This window comes from Palaemon carinicauda, chromosome 7 (genome assembly GCF_036898095.1).
Source record: "Palaemon carinicauda isolate YSFRI2023 chromosome 7, ASM3689809v2, whole genome shotgun sequence".
Classification (NCBI taxonomy): Eukaryota; Metazoa; Arthropoda; class Malacostraca; order Decapoda; family Palaemonidae; genus Palaemon; species Palaemon carinicauda.
Window position 1 is genome coordinate 102,275,239 of NC_090731.1, and position 7,500 is coordinate 102,282,738.

Below are 7,500 nucleotides of genomic sequence, written 5' to 3' on the forward strand. Positions count from 1 at the left end.
GTACATCAGATAAGCATTTCAAAATTAGATTTCCCAAGATGGCTGGAGCTGGAATCGAAACAAATAGGCTTACTCTGGGTAGTTTGGACGTTTTCCAATTATGTAAGTCTCCCCCTCCAATGTTAAGTTACAAGCAATATATTGGTAAAATAAACGGATTTTGAGCGAAGCAAAAAATCTATTTTTGGGTGAGATAGCCAAGTTGTCCTAATGGAAGGTTCCTATAGGTAGCTTTCTAAGGGATATTTGGCTACGGTGATATTCCCAGAGAATTGAACTTTAGGTCTCCAGAATTCTAACTACTGGAGCGAATATCCTTAAAATTTCTCTTAAGGATATCGCATAATATCAGGGGATGTATATCTTGATACGACACATAGCAATCTTCACCCCGAATAGCGTTTTCGTTTCGAAGGGGAAGAGTGGCGAAAACAGAAGGGGAGCCGTTATACAGGTTAGCCTTCCTCCCGTACTATTACGTGTATCCAAGATGGCGCTTATTCCTTGTAGCATTGAGCATGGTGCTACATAGTATTTTCGGGAGGGATCCTGCCAAGACCTTTTCTTTAGAAAAAGAGGGCGGGTCCATCAGGACGACATGGCTATCTCACCCAAAAATAGATTTTTCGCTTCGCTCAAAATCCGTTTTTTCGGCTCAGGCCATGTTGTCCTGATGGAAGTTTACCAGAGAATTACTAGAAAGTACTGTATCTGTGGATTTTATAGGTGCCTTAACCTTGGGACAAATTTTCCTATGGTCATCCAGGCCATTGAGACATATGACGTTACCATTATACATCATTATCACTAATCATAGACAATGTTAGTGCTTCCTGCCCCCTGTAGGGAAGAGTCATACTAGACAGTAGGAAAGGGGTCTCAAGGTTTGCATATATTGTATGAACAAACATAGCTTCAAATATATATACAAGAGTCTCACGGTTTGTATATTGTGTTGGAACATAACATCAACTAGATATACAAGAGTCTCACAATTTGTATATTGTATAGGAACATAGCATCAGCTAGACATACAAGAGTCTCACGGTTTGTATAATATATTGAAACATAGCATTAACTGGATATATGAGTCTCACTCTTTGTATATTGTGTTGTAACATAGCACCAACTAGATATGCAGGAGTCTCACTGTTTGAATATCGTGGTGGAGCAAAAGTATCAGCTATATTTATTGTCCAAACATACAATAATATGAAGTTTTACTTAGTTAATTAGGTAAGAAAACTCAGGCTATACTTTATTTATATCAATTGTAGGGCAAAATAAGACACAATTACACATTAATAGGTATTTTTCACAATAAATGATCAAATATAAAGTAACATGTGTAATATATGTTGATATATATAAAGAGAAATATACGTTAGGGAACATAATAGAGAAAATTTTGTTTCCACCTGAAAGGGAAGAAATGATTAGTGCCACAATTGAATTTGAAAATTTAATAAAATTTTCTAATATAGTTTTCTGTAAAGCTGGATATTATCAACACTGTGTAAAGTACACATGGCACGAGTGTTATCTGTATAATTCTCCACCTCAAATAATTTGAACAGTCTTTAGAGTCACCATGGTGACACTCACTTAAAATGTATTGCACTGGAAGGTGTCAACACCTTTACCTGGTAATTGATAGTCCCAATCAATTCACTATTCACTATTCATCGCAGTACTAGACGACAGGTTTTAATACGCTACCTGCCGCCACCACAAAATGCTTCAACTCATGCACTTGTTTTGCATAATTTTTATAGAAGATTCTGGATGATTTCCATCCAGTGTACAAGCGAAGACGTTAAAAGTCCATATACTGAAAAAAGTTCAGAGATGAAGCAATTATTCTTGGATCGTGACCTGCCGGTGTAATGTCAGGATACGCTCTGCGAATAAAGTAGGTGAGCTTTTCCCTCAGCTGTTTTAGGGATAACTTTGATCCTGAAGTTTCTCCTTTAAAGAGCTGTCCTCCCCTGAAGTCTGAAGTTGTTTGAAGATAGACCTTTAGACATTCTACTGGACATAGAGAGACATCTTTCTTCAGAGGGCAGATTCTCTTAGTGGGTAGCTCGTTCTCAGCGAGAAAGGTTGTATCAGGAAAAAGATTCAGTTCTCCCGCTTCTGTGAACTGAATATGGCCCTCGTCTCTGGATAGGGCCACTATTTCACTAACTCTAGCTCCTGAGGCTATAGCGAACAGAAAAATGTCTTTTTGAGTCAAATCCTTAAGAGAGCAATCTTCATTGTTCACTGTTGAAGCATAGTGTAGGACCTTGTCCAAGGACCAAGAAACAGGTTTCGGGGGAGCTGCAGGCCTGAGTGTAGTGACATGCCTTAGGGATCTTCTTAAAGATTTCGTTCAACAGGTCCACTTGGAAGGCGTATAGCAGAGGTCTAATCAGAGCAGACTTACACGTAGTTTTTGTGTTGGCTGCCAGACATTGTCTATGAAGGTGGATAAAGGACAGATAAAAATCCATTAAGATTTCTTTCGGTCCTCTTGCTTTGAGGAAAGCAACCCACTTTTTCCAATACGATTCATATTGTCTTCTGGTTGACTTGGACTTGTATTATTCTAAGAAGTCTATACTGCCTTTTGAGATCCCAAATCTTTTCTTAACCACTATGGAGAGAAAATCATAAAATGAAGGTTTTGGGTTCTCTGCGATGAAGCAAAGACAGTCAACTTCTGTACCTGTTGATATAGTGCAGGGTCCAGTAGAGGGACCAGCCTCAGCTTCAGTTCCATTATCAGAGGGAACCAGTTGCTCTGTGGCCACTTGGAAGTCACTAGAGCCACCGTTCCTCGAAAGGACCTCAGCCTGTTGAGGACATTCATTAGGAGATTGGTCGGAGGGAACAGGTAAATCTGGTTCCATCTGTTCCAGTCGAGGGACATGTCGTCCATTGCCTCTGCTAGAAGGTCCTCGTATGGGGCTACATAACGAGGTAGTTTCTTGTCGTCGCTCGTCGTGAAGAGGTCGATCTGCAATTCCGGGACTTGATGTATGATGAAGGAGAATGAGTCTGTGTCTAGGGACCATCCTGAATCTATTGGTTTGAGCCTGGATAGAGCATCCGCTGTTACATTGCGGAACCCTTGAAGGTGAACTGCTGATAAATGACATCTCTTCTTTTCCGCCAGACGGAAGATGGCCAATATCACTCGGTTGATCTGCAGCGATCTCGAGCCTTGACGGTTCAGATATCTCATTATCACTTCACTGTCCAGGATCAGCCTAATGTTGGCTGATCTGCGAAGGGAGAGTTTCTTCAACGTCAAAAGGACTGCCATGGCCTCCAAAATGTTGATGTGAAAGGTCTTGAACAGAAAAGACCAGGTCCCTTGGATTTTCTGTTGATGGGAGTGACCTCCCCCTCCTTCCGTCGAGGCATCTGTGTGGATGGTCACCCATGGTAGAGGTGGTTGCAAGGGCACACTCCTCTTCAGGTTTTTTGCCTTCGACCATGGCTTGAGAAGTGATTGTAGTAAGGTCGGTATCAGTCTTCTTTGATCTCTTCGAGCCTTTGATGCATATCTTCACCAGAATCCTGACGCATCTTTCAGTTGTGCTTTTAGCACTGGGTCTGTCACTGCTGTAAATTGGAGAGAGCCCCGTACTCTTTCCTGTTGGCATCTTGAGATCTTGTCAGATTTCAGTAGTCTCTTGACAGATCCTACAATCTCTCTCCTCTTCCTTGGGGGAATGGAGAGACGGTGTGACTTCAAGTTCCAATGAATTCCTAGCCATTGAAACTCTTGAGCTAGAGGAAGTCGATACTTCTTGATTTTGTTCTTGAATCCCAGATGTTCCAGGAACTGGATCACTTTCTTGGATGCTTGCAGACAAGCCGTCCTGGATGCTGCCCACACCAGCCAGTCGTCCAGGTACGCTGATACCTGAACGCTTTCTAGGCATAGTTGTTGAATGACTGCGTCTGCCAGTTTCGTGAAAATCCTTGGGGCCGAAGGGCATGGCTTTGAAGACGTACTTTTTCTTCTGTAGCCTGAATCCTAGGTAGGAGGAGAGGGGGCGGTTGACTGAAATATGCCAATAAGCATCTGCCAGGTCTATCGAGACTGTGTACGCCCCTTTTGGTAACAGGGTCCTCATGTGTTGAAGGGTTAACATCCTGAACTTGTTGTTCTCGATGAACTTGTTGAGTGGCGACAAGTCTAGAATAACTCTGAGTTTGTCTGAGTCCTTCTTGGGAACACAAAACAGCCTTCCCTGGAATTTGATGGACTTTGCCCTCCTTATTACCCGTTTGCTCAATAGTTCTAGGGTATGTTCTTCCAGTAAGGGGGTGGAGTGTTGGAAGAATTGAGGAAATGATGGTGAAGCTTGGCTCCAGCTCCATCAAAGTCTATTCTTGATTAGGCTGTGGGCCCAAGGATCGAAGGTCCAATGATCCTAAAATTGTTGGAGCCTCCCTCCTACCCGAAGCATCTCATTGCTTCTCTTTTCCGGAGGATTTACCTCGCTGACCGCGTCCTTCCCTACATCCCTTACCTCGTTAGGGGTGTTTTGAGGAGCCCCATCTGGAGCCTCTACCTTTGGGACGAAAGTTAGTGGCCTGCCTCTCAAACGTAGGGTTGGATGCTGGTAACTGGGACACCAGCAGTTGAGGTACCATCTGGTAAGTGGTTTGTGGTTGAGCAATCACTTGGGGCACCGCGGTCATTATGACTGTTGGATGTTGTTGCTTGGCAGGCCAAGAGGGCAGTCCAGGTCTCTAAGTTTTCTTTTTAGGCTTGGGATGCTCATCCAGGGAAGACTTCCTTTTGGATGACATGCCCCACTTCTGGAGAAGGATCCTATTCTCCGTGGCAGCTTTATCAACTACTTCCTTGACCACTCCATTTGGGAAGAGGTCTTTATCCTAGATATTAGAAGCTATCAGCTTCCTGGGTTCGTGTTTTACAGTTGCTGTAGCAAACACGAACTCTCAGCACACCCTCCTGGCTTTGAAAAAGCCCTACAGGTCCTTTACCAAGGTAGCCATGTGCATTTTGGCCATGACCATATACATATCTGTGGTGCTCTTTAAGCCTGCGCACATCTCCATAAAGTTCTGTAGGGATAGAGATGCCACATTTCTTGCTCCCTACGCAAGTGAAAGTCTGACAGCTTTGGGAGATTCTCGCTGAACTGTCGTCCAGCATTATCTGCCTCCAACCTCACAACTGAGAAGGTAAGGTGGAATTCTTTCCAATCCTTATCCTCTATGGGCAGGGCTAACGACAGAGGTCTACTCTCATCCAGTGTAGGATAAGGTTGCCCTGCCTCTACTGCCTTGACAACAGCTTTAAGAGCCTTCGATGTAAAGGGGAAGGCTATTGAAGCTGGAGCAAGAAAGGTAAGATGTTTCTTGCTGAGGGCAGACACCTTAGAATTTGTTTAGCCCACAATCTTTAGCTTGCTTGACAAAAGAGCCTGTGCCTTGTCATGGTCGAATACTATGACCTCCTTGGGTTTCGTCTCTTCCTTCGACGCTGGTTCCAGCTTCAGACGAATGAGGCAGTCTGGGTAAGCATTGAAGCTTTGCCAGAACTGAATGTCATCTATAGGGACGTCTCCCATCTTCTCCGAAATACAGAGTTTGCCGTTTGTGATCGGCATATACTCTGCATATCTCCAGGGATTAGTTTCGGAGCAGGGTGGGAGGTCTTGGACTCTGAGTCTCTTGTGAGACCCACGGAAGCCGGAGAGTCGTGCTTCACGGAGCTCTCTTTCAAGTTTCGCTTCCCTAGCTTCGTGCTGTCTCACGTCGTCTGATGGAGAGGCAGAAGATGTTGAGGGTAACGGCTCCATTGCCGGCACTGACGGAAGGAACTCCGACTCAACCTCATCATCTTCCGTGGGACTCCTCGTGTTCTTCTTTAAGAAGATCCTTCTCAGTGTTCGAGGACACTTCAGACATCCTTTCCTCTTGGTGGATGTCCATACCTTGTAGTGCGTCACTGACTTCCGTCTCGACAGCAATCGGGACGCATGGTATTTCAGGTCATGCCTGGGGTATGACAGCATCAAGACCCGCTTTAGGGAACAGCAAGTTGCGCATCCTTTCATTAGGAAGGTATGGTCCCGTCGAGTTCTTTTGGAACCCATGTACCCATCTACGCAGCTTTTCTCGTGCTGCATCCCTTGACTTCACTGACTTGGGATCCTCAAAACTTTCGGTAACTAAGGTTCGGCATATGTTGCAGCCTTGTGGGTCCTAGTACCGTCGGGCTTCTTTAGTGGTGGTGCAGGGGGCATGAAACCTGCAGCCTTTGTGGCCACAAAGGTCCCTACTCCTGATGTTGCAGAAGATGACTTCGCACTTCATTAGGTCCTCCTGTAAAGAGAGGAGAATTAAATGAGTATGCGCTTGTTTATCTCATCTGAAAAACAAATATGTAAAATATTACTATTAATATCTTAACCATTATAGCTTAGGATAGTCAAGCTAGAAAGGAACTAGGAAAGACACATACTTGTGTTTCCTGTCCAGAAAATTGCTGTGACCTCCCCCAAAATTAAAGCCATAGAATCTTCCTAGTCAGGAAGCCCACGAGAAGGGTTCTAACCCCTAGGGGTAGATAAGTGTATCTTAACACTGACCCTTCTTAAGGTCTTTAATATTGTGGGGTATATTGTTAACTGATTAGCTACCAGTGTATGGAAAGAAATCTTTTCTTTAGATATAGGATTGGTTTCAACAATAGACTGTGCAAGGATACACAGGGTATGTTGGAAAATAACTACTGTATAATATATACTATAGTTTTCTGTCTGCAGTATAATCTATGCTTCAAATATACTGGCTACTGTATAATCATATACTGTAGTTCAGCCGGCATGTTGCCGGGTAGGCTAGCACCTGGCGGGACGATCCAGCTGGCATATCGCCTGCTGGTTAGTACCTGGCTGCACCGGCCCAGCCGGCATATCGCCGACTGGGTTAGTACCTAGCGGCACCAGTCCAGCAGGCATGTCGCCGGCTGGGTTAGTACATGGCGGCACTAGCTGACAGAGAGAGAGAAAGCATGGAGTGAAGGGCTACCCTATTAAATGTTTATTATTAATAAATAAGGGTGTAAGTACTTAATCTTACTGCCTTCCTCCGGAATGAAGGTTCAAATGGAAGGGGAAAATGTATCATTCAAGCTTCCATACAAACACAAAAACTGTTGCCGGTCACTGCCGGCTTCGGGGATGTGGATGGCAATCCAAGAGAGGACTGAAGAACTCTCGACAGTAAAGGGGTCTCCAACCGGCACCCGTCACATCCGGCACAACCTCTCCCGGAGCCTTGCGTCCATAAGGGAAAGACTGAGTGACTATACAGCTGCTTATATAGGAGCCCGGCCGGCACCACAACCTACCCGGCAAGCGGTGAGATTATAGGACGATGGCCACAGGGTTGCGATGGCTAGGCCATCGCTAAAGGACAGGGAAAGGGTCGTATTAAGTGTGGAAGAAGGCAGCAAGATTGCCG